Here is an 18,386-nt window from a genome sequence, read left to right on the forward strand (position 1 = left end):
AGAAGTGAAATCGTTGATTTAGGCCTACATGGTGTTTTCAACTTATTCAGGATTTCCGAATGAATAATTTTAAAAGGAATAATTATTGAATGTACAATTTTCAAATTTGAATGTGGTTGGTGGTTCAATTGATGTTATATTGGACGTGTGCGTAATAGAAGTGGAACTTGTTGATCTAGGCCTACATGGTGTATTCAACTTATTCAGGATTTCCGAATGGTGATCTTCATTTATTTGTAAATCGGATTTCAGAAGATACATAGGTATGATCAGTGATTTTTATTAATTCTTGTTCTTGAATGCCAATGCGAGTCATATTTGAAACTGCTGTGCATCGACTGGATTGGTTTGTAATTTTATATATATATTTTTTGACGTCCAGACCAGCGCAGTTTCAAATGTTGGCAAACAAAGAAACAAATGCTAGGGACGCGATAAAATTAAAGAAATGCTAGGGACACGATAAAATTAAACAAATGCTAGGGACGCGATAAAATTGTGCGATAAGCAGCCATGATTGGTTGAAATACGTCCTTTCGTACCGTTTTATTGGTCAAAAGTAGTATGACCTAGTAAGAGTGTAATAGTCAATGAAACACATTATTCATAATTGGCATTGCAATACGTAACAACGTTTTTATCTAATTTTCTTTTGTGGAACTTGACTTTTTCTTAGACAGAACCATTTTATAAGCGAAGAAAAATCTTCCCAATGGTAAGCTTACCAAAGCAGTGGATGCGTATAGTATTTAAATGTAGCAATATTTGCCGTGCTGCTTTGAAGGGTTCAGAGCCATAGTGGGCCAAGCGCCATTTATTAAAAACGGAGAAAGCAAGGGTTAGAGTTAAGTGAATACCATAATTTAATGAAGATTGACATATAATTTAGTTTTAATGTGCACACTTTGTTATTTGCTATATGTTTCATTGAATTATGGTAAGTACTTAATTTTAACCCTTGTTTTCTCCGTTTTTAATGTATGGCGCTTGGCCCACTATGGCTCTGACCCCTTCATTTCTTCAGGGAGAACTACATCCTACCGTCTCACTGTCTGCTTAAGTGCTCAACAAAACCAGACACCTTCCAGAAATTTCGTCATTCCTACAACTAAACTATTTCAGGATAGTTAAACCAAACCCATCCCATGACATTCAAAACTTTCTCTTTCACTACTGCACGAAAATTAAAAAGCAATATGTACGTAACAAATAGAAATAGACGACTTTAGGCTCTAAAACCTTAAAAACAGGTCTCAATGGGCTAAATAGGCGTTTTTAGGAGTAGCAAAATGTTAGTACATTACGTTTTCGTCCATTCGTAATTTGGTCCTAATTTTACTTTTCTCCAGTCATATGTTTGTCCTGCATAAAATTTTGTCCACAAATCTTTCGTCCATGCCATTTTAATGTTATGTGAAATTTCGTCCTAGTCCAAATTTATTGGCTTGAAATTTTCGTAGCTGTGCTTTTTACAATAAAAGAATCACTGAAAATTATGAGATTCATTTTCAGTTATTTCAAAGAACAAAGATCATGCATTCATTTCAGCTATTTCTTAGAAAGTGTAATTTCCTTTAATTTCCATCTTCGGGGTTCTGCGAGTTGCTGTGTAATATTTAATTACAGGTAAATGCCATTAGGAAAGTCCAGGATAACAGAGAGGGTTTGGAATTGAACGAGTTACATCAGCTGCTTGTCTATGCGGATGACGTGAATATGTTAGGAGAAAATCCACAAACGATTAGGGAAAACACGGGAATTTTACTGGAAGCAAGTAAAGAGATAGGTTTGGAAGTAAATCCCGAAAAGACAAAGTATATGATTATGTCTCGTGACCAGAATATTGTACGAAATGGAAATATAAAAATTGGAAATTTATCTTTTAAAGAGGTGAAGTTCAAATATCTGGGAGCAACAGTAACAAATATAAATCATAACCGGGAGGAAATTAAACACAGAATAAATATGGGAAATGCCTCTTATTATTCGGTTGAGAAACTTTTATCATCCAGTCTGCTGTCGAAAAATCTGAAAGTTAGAATTTATAAAACAGTTATATTACCGGTTGTTCTGTATGGTTGTGAAACTTGGACTCTCACTTTGAGAGAGGAACAGAGACTACGGGTGTTTGAGAATAAGATTCTTAGGAAAATATTTGGGGCTAAGAGGGATGAAGTTACGGGAGAATGGAGAAAGTTACACAACACAGGACTGCACGCATTGTATTCTTCACCTGACATAATTAGGAACATTAAATCCAGACGTTTGAGATGGGCAGGGCATGTAGCACGTATGGGCGAATCGAGAAATGCATATAGAGCGTTAGTTGGGAGGCCGGAAGGAAAAAGACCTTTAGGGAGGCCGAGACGTAGATGGGAAGATAATATTAAAATGGATTTGAGGGAGGTGGGATATAATGATGAATGGATTAATTTTGCTCAGGATAGGTACCAATGGCGGGATTATGTGAGGGCGGCAATGAACCTCCGGGTTCCTTAAAAGCCAGTAAGTAAGTAAGTATTTAATTACAGATTGAACGATTCTTACATCGCCAGTATATCCTGGTTCGATCCTTATTATAAGAGTGGTGCTGATAACAGTAGCAGTCTTTTATGAACAATGGTTTGTTCCTTTTTGAAGTAATTACTTTGGGATCTATATCTGAGAATTTTAAGTAAAATAATGTATGTATTTCCCTAGCAACACCTGTCCATTTTTGAGTGATTGGACAATATGTATATTGGACTAAATTTTTGTGGGCTAAAAAATTTCTGGACGAAATTTACACTTGTACGGAAATGCTATGGACTTATTTCACTGGACTTAAATGTGTTGATCATAGAAATTTGGACAAAATGTTGTATTGGATGAAAATGTTTGGACAAACATTCCTGAAAGCATTTTTAGGCACCATAAAACTGCTTTCAAACGTTTATATCTGTATATATAATTTGAACTGGTAATGGAAATTACGGGAAAACGGCTGGACGGATTTTAATAAATGACCCCTCATTTTGAAGCTTGGAACTCAAAGTTTTTCGGAAAAGTAGTAGTTTTCATTGGAATGTCAATTTTAAACATAATTTTTCTATTTTCCAAAATCCATCTGTCGTCAGTTTTGAGAACTAGCTAATAGCATTCACGGCCGACTTGATATTCCCTTCGCTTTTTTGTAAAGGAGAAGCGAAGCGAGCCGTGTTGCATTTCAGAATAAAACAAAACACATACTACAGTAAACAATATTACTCGAAGCCCATGATCTGCAAGAATGCTGACATATTTAGAGCTCAAATTAAATGGGTTATTAAAAACTCAACTTACTAAAAATAATTTACAGGTTCGATTTTGTGATGTGTAATTTTCTGGGTACAGCTGTGTATTGGATATTAAAAACTACAAAACTCGAGGTGGTTTGATGACATTATTACCATTAGAAATTAAATATTATTGTAGTTAATGCCATGATGTGACTATTTTTCATTAATTATACATATTAATGCTGTACTGATGATATGAAAGTGAAACGTTTTGGGGTTATATAAGTAGATGTAGAGAATAACTTAAATTAGATTTTGATTTCTATATTTTACTGAGTGGTGGCTGTATAGTATATATAGTATATGTTACTGAAAGCTATAAAACTTACGTAAGATAATAATATTATTAAACATAAACTATTTTTATAATTATTGATCAAGTGAGGTTGGGTCTTTTTCGTATATTTAATTGCTGTGTGGTGTAGATATTTATATGAGTGGTTGTCTTCAGTATTGGCTCGAGAGAGAGTATCTTTCATTATTATAGAAGCAAATAACTTTCCGAATGTCTGGTATTCTTCATTGAAAATAAATCTGAAAAATATTTATTTGAACGTCTAATGAACTTAGTTTGCAGCATTTGCTGCACAAGCCACTAGTTTTATATAAAATGTGAAGATATTTAACTAGTTTTAGTTTATTCCTGCAGAAAAAAATAGACATTTAACCTAAAATCCGAGGTCTAGTGAAGTCATATGATTCAGAGGCAGCCGCAATCGCGTATTCAAAGTCTTATATCGTAGTCTTACATTGTTAATTCTGCTCTATACTGCTTTCATCATTTTAGCTAAATCTTAATAGTATCTTTATAGCGATCGACTGTATTTGATCCTTTACACGAAGTTCGCAGTCTCAAAAGAAGTCCCTGGTTAGGACATTGACGCTGATTGTGTACGTAATTAGGAGGCTCTCTGTATTCCCTGGATGGCTGTGCTATGCCAAGGAAATTGCGGTTTAATAACATAAGTGGTTCGGATAGTAGCATCGTACCAGTTTGGCTTTAAAGGGGATAGTCTCAGATGCTTAAATACAGCAAATATAAAACATTTTATGTACTATACTTGCACAGATTATGTAAATTAATTAGTTTTTTACTTTCTCATACGAAATAGGCCTGTAAGCAGAAAGTACTGTAGGCCTAATGTTTCAAAAATTATATTTCGAGGGTGTCACGAAAATGCAAGTTTTCAGCATTCTTCACGCCGAAATCATGACTGTCTTTGTACAGAGATTCCTCCTAAACTGTTCAACGGATTTTGTTTATATGCAATATCTGCTAACCGATTTATCTGATAATGACGCTTATGGAATGCAGTAAGTTTAGTGCAAAATTAATGAGTCTTTATTACATTACATTACATTACATTACAAATGGCTTTTAAGGAACACGAAGGTTCATTGCCGCCCTCACATAAGCCCGCCATCGGTCCCTATCCTGTGCAAGATTAATCCAGTCTCTATCATCATATCCCATCTTCCTCAAATCCATTTTAATATTATCCTCCCATCTACGTCTCCCCAAAGGTCTTTTTCCCTCCGGTCTCCCAACTAACACTCTATATGCATTTCTGGTTTCGCCCATTCGTGCTACTTGCCCTGCCCATCTCAAACGTCTGGATTTAATGTTCCTAATTATGTCAGGCGAAGAATACAATGCGTGCAGTTCTGCGTTGTGTAACTTTCTCCATTCTCCTGTGACTTCATCCCGCTTAGCCCCAAATATTTTCCTAAGCACCTTATTCTCAAACACCCTTAACCTATGTTCCGCTCTCAGAGTGAGAGTCCAAGTTTCACAACCATACAGAACAACCGGTAATATAACTGTTTTATAAATTCTAACTTTCAGATTTTTTGACTGAAGACTAGATGATAAAAGCTTCTCAACCGAATAATAACACGCATTTCCCATATTTATTCTGCGTTTAATTTCCCCCCGAGTGTCATTTATAATTGTTACTGTTGCTCCAAGATATTTGAATTTTTCCACCCCTTCGAAGGATAAATCTCCAATTTTTATATTTCCATTTCGTACAATATTCTGGTCACGAGACATAATCATATACTTTGTCTTTTCGGGATTTACTTCCAAACCGATCGCTTTACTTGCTTGCAGTAAAATTCCCGTGTTTTCCCTAATCGTTTGTGGATTTTCTCCTAACATATTCACGTCATCCGCATAGACAAGCAGCTGATATAACCCGTTCAATTCCAAACCCTGCCTGTTATCCTGAACTTTCCTAATGGCATATTGTAAAGCGAAGTAAAAAGGTAAAGGTAATAGTGCATCTCCCTGCTTTAGCCCGCAGTGAATTGGAAAAGCATCGGATAGAGTCTTTATTAGAAATAAAAATGTACAACAGTGGTTTAGTTGAAACCAGGTAAGGCTATTTTTTATATTTCTTGTATTACGCAGAATAGACTGGGAAGCGACGCTGATATAACCTCTGCAGTTGCGAGCGTCGTTAAATAAAACATAACATTTTTAGACTGGCAAACAAAACTGTTTAATTTGTACTGAAGGAAGATTCATTCTATAGAAATGTATTATTACATACAAAATACGTCTACTTTTTGTTGCAACTAAGTTTTATTCCCTCCCACGATTATAGAAGTCAGAGTGCTGCATTGGAGTTAAATCGCTCGCTTGAACTCGGTCGAATGTCGCACCCTCGAGTGAGATAAGTTCGGTCGTGATACGCTCGTAATAAATAGAAGCACAGTACAAGATCATCTCACCGACATGTCTTATCTTGTATGGAAGGCGACAGTTAAGATACACATATGTTTTGCTCACACGGTAAAAATAAGTCTTTATTTTCTGCGTTTATGACAAACGTCTAATGGAACGTACCAAAACAGTAACATGGAGTTATAAATAAAATAGTATGAAAAACTTCGATATACAGTTATTATTCCTAATTAATAATTATTCAATATTTGATTTACCACATATATGATATGATATTTCCATACATAGTGTTCCGCCTATATACTGCGACAATGTAGAAATATTTTACAAAATATTATTGATATAGCAGTAGATTAATAACAATATTAGTACAGAGATAACGTCACAGAAAATATAATAAAACGAATAATCATGCTGCACAACTGTTAAAGACGCAAAGATTGATACACTAATTATTATTATTATTATTATTATTATTATTATTATTATTATTATTAGAAAACTGGATACATTTCTTGCATTATCATGATTGTGTTCTCCGTTTATAAAAATTACATTTACATCCAATAACATCTATCAGATATGGCAAAAACAAAATCACTCCTGTGTGGGTGGGGGGGGGGGGAACATTTACCTACAACATTTATATTACATTTTAAAGCAAGTTTTGTAGTTGTACTATGCAGAGGTTAGTTAAACACTGCAAAGTTTTGAAATTATAAACATCTATGATGTTACTACACAGTTCATCACTGTAACAAGAACGAATGTCTAACGCTCGGCTTATACCGTTCGAGGATTTATCACTCGCGACAATTTTACCCATCATGCATGTGCGCTACCTATCGGATTATGCTGTGAACTACTTGGCGCTCGAGCGAAAACGTCCGATGCAGACCTCTGATAGAAGTAGAGAAGAGTCCCTATTTCGAGAAAGATTAAAGGTTAGTTGTAAAGTCCTCTTTTTATTTGTTTGTATTTTACACACAAGCAGTCAGTTTTACAACATAATTGACTGTACTGTTAATTTGAGTGCAAAATAATGTAGGCATATCAATTTAAAATTTCATTATGCACCATCAGTGTCTTTTGACATAGGCCTATGCAAATCCTAAATACGGATTGTTATAGAAAGAAAAATATTAGAAATGATTACAATATACGACCAGATGTAAAACACACATACTGTACTTAAATCTTATGGTTTATACATGAAATAATCATATATGCCTTACTTTATGAGATGGTAAACAAATTATTTTTGTACTTTGTAGTCTAGAATCGATTTTAATAATATTATTTTTTCTGTTAAGATTTTAATTGTAATATATGAAAAATTTATGAAATTGACTAATATAAATATAATGGAGAAGAAAATAAATAGTGCTCGTAATAACCATAATTTACGTCACGGCAAATGTGTTCTGTGAAAGTACAGCAGTGGCAAAAAAAAACCGGACCGACCCTTGTGGCTGATTTCAGGGCCTTGTTCATTCCAGAGCACGATAGAGTGGTAACTAAGACTTTCGTTGTTTGAATCCTGTCTGGGAAGGAAGCTTTTTTTTTTTTTTGTTCCTTATTCAAATTTATTCCCAGTACTTTTCGATTGCAGCGATATTTTACTACTTACTTACTGGCTTTTAAGGAACCCGGAGGTTCATTGCCGCCCTCACATAAGCCACCATAGGTCCCTATCCTGAGCAAGATCAATCCAGTCTCTATCATCATGTCCCGCCTCCCTCAAATCCATTTTAATATTATCTTCCCATCTCCTACGTCTCGGCCTTCCCAAAGGTCTTTTTCCCTCCGGCCTCCCAACTAACACTCTATATGCATTTCTGGGTTCACCCATACGTGCTACATGCCCTGCCCATCTCAAACGACTGGATTTAATGTTCCTAATTATGTCAGGTGAAGAATACAATGCGTGCAGTTCTGTGTTGTGTAACTTTCTCCATTCTCCTGTAACCTCATCCCTCTTAGCCCCAAATATTTTCCTAAGCACCTTATTCTCAAACACCCTTAATCTATGTTCCTCTCTCAAAGTGAGAGTCCAAGTTTCACAACCATAAAGAACAACCGGTAATATGACTGTTTTGTAAATTCTTTCAGATTTTTTGACAGCAGAGTGGATGATAAAAGCTTCTCAACCGAATAATTAGAGGCATTTCCCATATTTATTCTGTGTTTAATTTCCTCCCGAGTATAATTTATATTTGTTACTGTTGCTCCCAGGTATTTGAATTTTTCCACCTATTACTACTTAATTAACTTATTATTCCCAGAACATGAATTTTACCAGATATCGAAAAGTATTGGGAATAAATTTGAATAAGGAACATAAAAAATTTCTTATTTGTATTTATTGTATTTCTAATAGAGAACAAAGTGAATTTGAAAAACAAAGGGTGAAGGGTAGGGCAACCATTTCCTGCAATCGATAAATGTTTCGTTGGGATTGTGTGTAACTGTGCCAGACATGTGCATCGACGCGCCGACAGTACTCCAAATACATATAGGCCTAGCATGATTAGCACGATACTATTTCTGCTGTTTTGACTCCACTGTACCGAAGTACCGAAGTGTGTGCGACTGATTCCACTGTCTCTACTCAATTCACGCAGACTTACCTGTTGATTCACAGCTGCAAACATAATAGCATTTTCGTTGTTCACTTTTGATGTCATATTTATTCGATTCCTGTTCTTCACACTTTCATACTTACTTATCCATATTTACTCCATCAAAATGCCATATGTGACATTCGTATCTCATGTTGCTCGCTCAACACTTGCCACACATGTCGATAATTCCTATCTCATTCAACTAGTACGGGTATTAAAAGCATATTAAATTCTACATCAAACCGCACCATGTTTCTGAATCTGACAGCTGAAAACTGTATTGAACGCATAGCAATAAACATGACCAGGCTATTTTTATTTTTATATTAGGTAGCCTTGAAAACAGATTGTGACCAGAATTATATCCTTAATCTGCAGCAGTGGCGTATGATACATAAAGGGCTCTAGTTATCGTACTTGTTTTTCTTTTTGCCTCTAATTTTCTTCGCAAAAGAATTAACAAATGCTTACATATTAATGGATATTATTTTAAACACTAAATAAAGTGATGTAATAATATATGAAGTAATAGCTTTGTGATTATTAATTCTTAGTATGTTTATCTTACCGACTTAGAAATGGCTTTTAAGGAACCCGCAGGTTTATTGCCGCCCTCACATAAGCAGGCCATCTGTCCTATCCTGTGCAAGATTAATCCAGTCTTTATCATCATATCCCATCTCTCTCAAATCCATTTTAATATCATCCTATCTACGTTTCGGCCTCCCCAAATGTCTTTTTCCCTTCGGCCTCCCAACTAACATTCTATATGCATTTCTGGATTCGTCCATACGTGCTGCATGCCCTGCCCATCTCAAACGTCTGGATTTAATGTTCCTAATTATGTCAGGTGCAAAATACAATGCGTGCAGTTCTGCGTTGTGTAATTTTTTCCATTCTCCTGTAACTTCATCCCTCTTAGCCCCAAATATTTTCCTAAGAAACTTATTCTCATATACCCTTAATCTCTATTTCTTTCTCAAAGTGAGAGTCCAAGTTTCACAACCATACAGAAGAATTGGTAATATAACTGTTTTGTAAATTCTAACTTTCAGATTTTTTGACAGCGGACTAGATGACAAAAGCTTCTCAACCGAATAATAACACGCATTTTCCATATTTATTCTGAGTTTAAATTCCTCACGAGTGTAATTTATATTTGTTACTGTTACGCCAAGATTTTTTAATTTTTCCACCTCTTCAGAGGGTAAATCTCAAAGTGTTATGTTTCCATTTCGTACAATATTCCGGTCACGAGACATAATCATATACTTAGTCTTTTCGGGGTTTACTTCCAAACCTATCGCTTTACTTGCTTCAAGTAAAATTTCCGTGTTTTCCCTAATCGTTTGTGGATTTTGTCCTAACATAGCCTATTCACGTCACCCGCATAGACAAGAAGCTGATGTAACTGTTCAATTCCAAACCCTCTCAAGTATGTTTATCTAGTATTCGAAATTTAAATGTCAGTTACTTTTTGAGATTATCATGTATTCCAAAGAAAAATGTTTAAGTTCAAAGTATTTTAATTTTTTTGAAAAAATCTGAATCACAAATATTGTAGATCTTAAAAAATTTGTAAATTTTCCCCACAGTGCCCCATGGGAGAATAGTAGTAGCAGTAGCAGCAGCAGCAGTGATGCGAAGGCATTTCTTTCCCCTTCTACTTGCCCTGAATCTGTCAGTGACAGACCGGTAGCTGTTACCTCTTATACCTGCACCCCTCTAGCTGTGCACACTAGCATATAAAATACAGTTTTACAGTTGTTTGACAATTATATGTTAGAGTATATTTTAGTGTCGTTCTTACAATATTTTCAACTAATAATTAATTAGATTAAGGAATGTCAGTTTATATTATGAAGTCGGGGGAAGCGACACAGTGCAGATTGTCCTAGTGTGTATGCTGTAGAGTAGCAACTAGCGGTGGAGAAAACAGTTATCTTCTGTTGTCAGTAGCTTTTTAATGTGCCTGTTAATATAGACAGCAATAAAATTGAATATAAACGCTTAGTATGGACTTTCGAAATCTAGGGTACCGGTAAACACTTTCATAAATAAAATTTGTCACTATGTATAAAGGTTATTAGTCGAACGTTTGTGAGACGGACAGTAGCATCTTCCCCTTCACTGTTGGTAGGGAGTGTGAGTGGAGGGGAAAGCCTATCAACCAAACTGAAATGAGGTTTAGTGGTAGAGTGAAGACCTGCTAACAAAAGGGGAATTTTACAGGATCAAATCCAAAGTAGGAATGTAAAGAATCGATTAAGTGTTGCATTATCTACTGCAAACCCACCTCATACTCATTGTACTAAATCAATACCTAAGTATGGAATTGCTGATAAAAGATTTGTAATTACAGTTGCTCCTCAGAATGATATTTGACCTCATGGGAGAACATAACCTATAAAAGCTGTTGCTATTGTTAAGAATAAAATGATTACACCTACTGCAATTGTTTCATCTTAATAACTATCCAAAAAATTGCCTAATACCACCTGTACTTTTGATTTGGTCCTAAAGTTTCAGAGTTAATTTTTAATCAATTTTTTGTTTTCCCTGTAAAATTTTCTTTTTGCGATTTAGCAGGTTGACCCTCTAAGCCAGGCATGTCAAAACCCTGCACATTGTGCACTGGTCTGCGTGCAACGTGCAGTTCCTGTTCCCCTACCTGGAGGGAGTGAATCGGCTTGGAGGGGAACGCGACAGGGCTGTACAGTACCTATAGTAGCAGATCAGCTTTTGTTTCAGTAAAACAGATCAGTACGGGTGCTCATTGACCTGTGATTGTGAATGCGTTATGGAAAATAAAGTGAGGAGTCCACAGATATAACGAAGAAGAGAAATCACGAATCATATAACATAACTGTTATGATGTTTTCCTCAGCCAACAGTAATTATTTTAAAATGAAAGGCTTTCATCATATCATGTGGACCTAATAGTGATATGAGAATTTAAATCATATTAGTAAAGTCCTCAAAATATGATATTCGCCTGCTCTTATTTCTTAATTAGTACTCTCACGGCAAGACAAACATGACAATGATGTTGTTTTGAAGTCTGTACTAACACAGCCATCAATGGTAAGACGACTTACAACTTTTATTTGATAAGCTGATAAGTGATGAGAATATAGTGAGTAATACATGTGAGGCTCTTGAGGTTGTAAGGGAAGGAAGAAAGCAACTATTTGTAAGGCGAAAAATTTTTCTCGAAAAATAATACATAATGGCGAATTTTCCACCTCACGTTACTATATTATCTTAATATACGTACGTTAACAAATCTTTAAACCTGACATAAAGAAAATGTCCTCGCTTCACAGCTTGTGAAGTACTCTTTTAACTCAATTCAGTAACGCTCCCAACTTGCTAATACTTGCTCTCAACGTTTTCCAAATAAACTATATATATAAATTTAAATTCAAGCTTAATTTATCCAATTTATTAATAATGTGAATTTATATTAATATACAGCAAGGAAATGATTCCAGTGTAAAAGCCTCACAATGTCCTATTGCATGTAATTGGGAGTAAAATATTTTCTTTAACATTTGTGCACCAATGGTCCCAATAATGCTTGAGGAACAATGAAAGAGTAATATTTTGAAATAATCAGTACCTACTACGTAAAATGAAATATTGTGTTCGTTTTTTGTTGTTTCGAAATTACTGCAATATTTATATTTTCTTCAAATACTGTATACAAATCATGTAAATAAATGATTCTTTACAGACGACTGCATTGTGAATTGTAACTGAGTAAGTCTATTGTTTCTTGTGTTACAATTATTGTCAAATACAGACACTGACAATAATTGTGTTTTTTCCTTGTGCTAAGTATGTTTATAATGTCCAAAGTCAATTTAATTGAACATTAGAAGTGCAGAATAGATTCTTGTACATCCCTCCCGCTAAGAACTGGTAAGAGCAACGCGTGAATGACGCAATCTGCACAGACCGGCGTTCCGCGCACATACACTGCACATTCGGTGTCTGATTTTTGACATGCCTGCTCTAAGCCGACGAAACAATCTCTATGTAAGTGCTTGCTTGATACGCCTTGGTGTTTATTAGAACCACTGATTCTATTTTCTCATTCTTTACACCTGCAACCTGCCAATACCACCACTCATGTATCATGTCAGTGCCGTTTGTTCAATCCTCTTCTTTTCAGCATTAAAAAAGTAGTGCGCTCTTCTTTCTACCCGCGGATCACATACCAACTGCTCAATCACCTTTCATTATCAACGAAAGTTCGATACTCATCGCTGATGTTTCCATGTTTTGTCGGGAATAGGGATTAGTTGAGTTTTATAGTTCTCAACGCACAATATAGGAAATCGCCGGACATTTGCTGAGTTTCGAGAGAAGGGTGTGCCTGCTTCCTTCCATCTCTAAATAACTCTTTTGCTCGCCTTTGCGTCAAGCATCGCATCACACTACCCCGCCTTCTCCATTCATTTCTACTTCGTCTGTTTCTCTACATTCCCTCCCCTGAGAATCAGTGGAAACCGACAGTAGGCTAAAAGTTAAATTTATTACGCTTTGTATAAAAATATCCGAAATATTCTTGATTTGCAGTAGCATTCTTGTCCATGTCGGTCTTCTCTTTTATACGTATTAGCAGGTTCATTGACATATGCAGGATTTATTTCTGGGGATTTCGATAATATTTTTATGCCTAATTTATGTTCTTGATCAGGCCTGCAGAACTCGCAAAGTAGGGGAACTATAACGTCAGCCTCACTCCACTTCTATTGGGGATGATCGACTTCCGCCCCGAGAATGAATGCTGGTGCAGCCGAGCGTAACTAGGACGCCGTGACCGCACAGGTAGAAAAGGTGGGTGGGGTAAAAAAGGAGAGGAAAGCAGTCGCTCTCAAGAGCTAAAGTTCTGCAGGCCTGTTCTTGATGAACTATATCTGTAGACTATACTGGAGCCACAGGGATCATTTATGGCTAACAATACAGGCTGTTTCAGAGGTGATGGTACAAACTTTCAGGGATGATGGCGAAGGGCACATGTATCAATTTGAGATCAGGAACCCTGGTCCGGAAATGACTGAGTCGAAAGTTATAAGCAAAAATAGTTGTGTGGAAATGGAATTGTAATTTGGCACCACGTGCCCTCCTTCCCTGAACTTTTGGAACAGTCGTGGAAAAATGGTATGGGCCGGATGTCTCCTACGTGGGTGTGTGCTTGTATGCTGTTACCATTGGCTCATCCGTATTCGAAAATCATGTCTGCTTATTTCGCTCTCGTGTATTCCTCCATTTCACTAGGACTGATCGACTGGACACTGCAACTTGTACACATACACTGCTGTCTATAGACGTACATATCAGGACCGACCATGTCCGTTACACATTACGCTATCTGCATTGCTTTAGTGTAGTTTCCTGTCCCCACCCTCAGACAGCGCACTGAATGGAATACTGTAAGTAGACAACGTAAACAACGTCAGATGAATTCAGTATGTGTAAGATGTACAGATAAATACTCTTAAATAAGGTGTACAGAGGAATAAAATTATTTCATTTCCACAGAACTATTTTTGCTTGTAACTTTCGATTCGGTCATTTCCGGACCAGGGTTCCTGATCTCAAATTGATACGTGTGCCCTTCCCCATCATCCCTGAAAGTTTGTAACACCACCTCGGAAACATTGTGTATAAAACGACTTTTTCAAAACACCAGATGTTCGAAGGTGAGAACAATAAGCCCAGCACCATTCTATCATTTGTTAGGAGTATGCATTATTGAAATGAAAATAGGTTGTTGTACGGAGATTTATATTAGTTCAGAAGCGGTATCTATTGAGAGATAGTTAAATTTAAGAACTCCTCTGAATTTGATTTTGTTAATGGTGGTAATTTTCATTTACTGGGACATTAGTTAATACATTATTCTCCACATCGAAGCTAACCAGGATGTCATCACATATATATCCCTTATATCCACAAAATACCTGGTGTTCAGAAGAAGTACCAATAGAAGGATGTGAAAGCGTTTTGATTAGAAAATTTTGCAAAGATGTGACAAAGGGAGCTTATAGAATTAACTATAGATCTCATTCAGAAGCACGTTTTGTTTCTGGACTTCGCGGAGTCAGTAGAAATGGGAATGTTTGCTATAATACAGAGTAAATTTATTCGGATATTGAGAGAAAACACTCAGGTTTTTTTTCTTTTTGTTCCTGGATTTTGCTTTCCTTCTTGATGGCACAATTTTCCGAGTTCTTCAGTATAGTTTTCAAATTTAGACAGTTAGGCGTTAGGATACGTTTTACTTGGTATTTCGAGATATTGATGATTGTGGCACATTTTCCTTTGCAAAGAAAAGGATTTTGTTGGTTTATTGTATGTGTACGATCGCAATTTACTGTTTAGAGAAGCTCGATGCGAAGGAGCAATATTGTATCGACATGTTTCAGTTTTTTCGACTGAATTGCAATTGCAACGACCTCAATACAGAACTGAGTTTGTATGACGAATATCGCTACTTCGACGGGAGTTTAATTGAAGCGAGCATACCATACTATTAAAGCAATTCGACACGGATTGGACACTGAAAATATGTAAAAATAGCCATCTCTATCTATTGACCTTGTAAAACATATGTTTTGTACAATTACATACAGTAGTATGTACGCGACGCTTCCTTCAAATACAGCCCTATTCAGATTTCATATCTCGTTATTTTCCATCTTACATTTCAGTGATAAAATTAGTTTTCTGAAAACTTGTTTTTTCAGTAAATGTTGGAAAAATTCTAGTGAAGTGACACGTAGTTGATGTGCATATTTCCATTAGAATGAAAATTTGTGTTGAAATTGGGTCAGTCATAACTGATCTCTGTTTACTCAACATGTGGTTGTAAAGCTAGTTCAGGCGATTAATAGCCATCAGTTGGTCATGCTTTTGTATGCATCCTCAATGCAACTCTACCCTACTGCCAAATTTAACCCCTTGCTTTTTTAAATATTTCCACACACACTTTTGCTTCCGTGCTTTTCAGTCTGGGCTTGATTGTGTAAAATAATCACATATTACACTACTTTGTACAACCTTATTATTGTGAATTATTTCTGTATTCGTTTATTTCTTAAATATACATTGTGATTCAAGAGGATTTAACGTCCCTTACGGAGCTTATTTCGGAAGATATTTTGAGAAAAAAAATGTTATATAAACATGTCTCCTAATCTCAATATTTTCAGTTAAACTATTTTGAAGTTGTTAGTAAAATATATTTTTCTTTTAGTTTTAAGGGTAAAAAAATATTACAAATAGAGAATGAACTATTCAGAAGTATCATTTCTTCAATTGCCTAGTGTTCTGAATATTATTTTAATGTACCGAAGTACATATGATATTTCCATGCAGATATTCTGCGTCATCATACGATGAAAGAGTAATGGAACGGAGAAAAATTCTCTCCGGCACCGGGATTTGAACCTGGGTTTTCAGCTCTACGTGCTGATGCTTTATCCACTAAGCCACACCGGATACCCATCCCGGTGTCGGACAGAATCGTCTCAGTTTAAGTTCCAACTAGAGGGAACCCAAGAGTTGGAACTTATTTGACAAAAGTTGTTTGCATTGACTTGATCTATTATCTCTGTGAATTAATGTACGAGGCGCATCCAGAAGGTAAGTTTCCCTATTTTTTTCTTTTTTTTAAAGAACACACACTTTCAGGAAAACATTTATTGGCAACAGGTACAGCAATGTTTCAGCTATTTTTTCAACAGAATCGTCTCAGTTTAAGTTCCAACTAGAGGGAACTCAAGAGTTGGAACTTAAACTGAGACGATTCTGTCCGACACCGGGATGGGTATCCGGTGTGGCTTAGTGGATAAAGCATCAGCACGTAGAGCTGAAAACCCGGGTTCAAATCCCGATGCCGGAGAGAATTTTTCTCCGTTCCATTACTCTTTCATCGTATAGTGTTCTGAAGTTAAAAATATGTTGTTAATTGTTTTGTACAGATTTTGTTTTTTAATTTTTAACTAAAAATTACATAATTCTTACGCTCTTAGGCCTATCACAAAAATTATTAAAAATCATACGACTTTAGGAAGTTGATGCTTTACATTTTAATTATACATTCTAATGTATAATCTTAAAGAATTTACAAGAGTGGCTTGATTTGTAACAATTATTATGATAATTGCGTAAGAAAATAATTTTGTAATTAAAAATCGAAAAAAAAAATTCTTTAAGGAAGCAACTATGGAATTCACAACACGTTTCTAGCTTCAGAATACTAGCTAATTAAAGAAATGATGCTCCTGAATAGTTCATTCTTTATCTGTAATATTCTTTTACCCTTAAAACTCAAGAATAATGGTATTTTACAAATAACTTCAAAATACTGTAATTCTGAAAATATTGAGATTAGGACAAATGTTTATGACATTTTTTGTTCAGAATGTCTTCGGAAATAAGCTCCGTAAGGGACGGCAAATCCTCGTGAATCATTCTATGTAACAATTTCTTGTCCGTTTTCTGTTAATGTTAATATATTTGAAGTTTTCTATTTACGTAAAATTAAAGCTACAACCACATGTTTATGTATGTATGTATGTATGTATGTATGTATATGTACACACAGTGTGAAAAGGAACCTATTACATTAATTCACAGAGATAATAGATCAAGTCAATGCAAACAACTTTTGTCAAATAAGTTTTTTGATATTTCCAATAGTTTTGAGAATACGAAACGCAACGTGTTGCAACGCTGCAAAGTGTGTGCTCCTTGAGAGCATTGCTACGCAGTGGGAGTGAATAACTCCACTCCTCAAGACTTGCGAGAGGAGAATGTAAACAAAAGTTTCATCAGATACGTTTCGATCAAATTATACCCATATTAAAGCAGTTTCAATTCGCATCACAACCACGTCCTCTTGGTACAACTCGTTGACCCCATTCTGATCCTTTGTATGGAATACATAGTTGATTGAGCGTGTGAATTCATTGTCTATGATTACGGGTGATAAAGGGATAGATAATAGCAAAACATAGTCTCTCTTATGCAATGCCATCCTCACTTTCTCATTCCTGTTAACGAGGAAATGGTGACCGAGTCACAGCGGTGTAAACTGTTCCAACAACTGCAAAGGAAATGCTGCGGAACATACCTTTGCACTGCCAGTGTTGCCAACTGGCTATCTCAGAGTCCCGCTAGACGGAACTTAAATATAAGCTATTTTCGAGCGAAAAAAGCTGATTTCCATAAAATACTTTAAAATCAAGTAATTCAAAATTTAATTTATATTATACTGTTAATTTACATATCACATGTCTTAATATTGAATAATTGAAACTATGATTGCTTGATTTAAATAATGTTTTCCTCAGGATTATCAGGGTCAATGCCTGAATCCTCAGTGTTCAGTAACAGTGAAGAAGTACTTGCATTGGCGGCAATATCTCTGCTATTAGATTATGTCAAGTACTCGGTGGTCGTCACTTAATCCCTTCTTGTATGCGTCCACTGTCCTTACCTAAACGTATCACATCTATTGTCAATATGTAATCTTTATAACTGCCCAACTTTCTTGATGAAGAAAATGCACTGAGTAATAATTTGTTTTGGGTTTCCAATGTTTCCATATATAGGTCACGTGAGTGACGTCAGCTCAGCAAGAAAGGGAAAAGTCCACACCTGTGGAGTAACGGTCAGCGCGTCTGGCCGCGAAAACAGGTGGCCCGTGTTCGAATCCCGGTCGAGGCAAGTTACCTGGTT

At 35.8% G+C, this 18,386-nt stretch overlaps 1 protein-coding gene across 4 annotated transcripts in view; it reads left to right on the top strand.

Annotated features, from left to right (window-relative positions):
- krz (beta-arrestin protein kurtz) overlaps window positions 1-18,386 on the top strand; it is a 375,435-nt gene that overhangs the window by 47,409 nt on the left and 309,640 nt on the right. The window contains exon 1 of one of the 4 annotated variants that reach the window (XM_069833907.1): window positions 13,372-13,475. The exons of the other annotated variants lie outside the window; for them this stretch is intronic. The gene's annotated coding sequence lies outside the window, so the exon portion shown is untranslated. Of the gene's footprint in view, window positions 1-13,371; window positions 13,476-18,386 lie in introns of those variants that run through there. 4 annotated transcript variants of the gene reach the window in all.

Source organism: Periplaneta americana, chromosome 1 (assembly GCF_040183065.1).
Source record: "Periplaneta americana isolate PAMFEO1 chromosome 1, P.americana_PAMFEO1_priV1, whole genome shotgun sequence".
Taxonomy (NCBI): Eukaryota; Metazoa; Arthropoda; class Insecta; order Blattodea; family Blattidae; genus Periplaneta; species Periplaneta americana.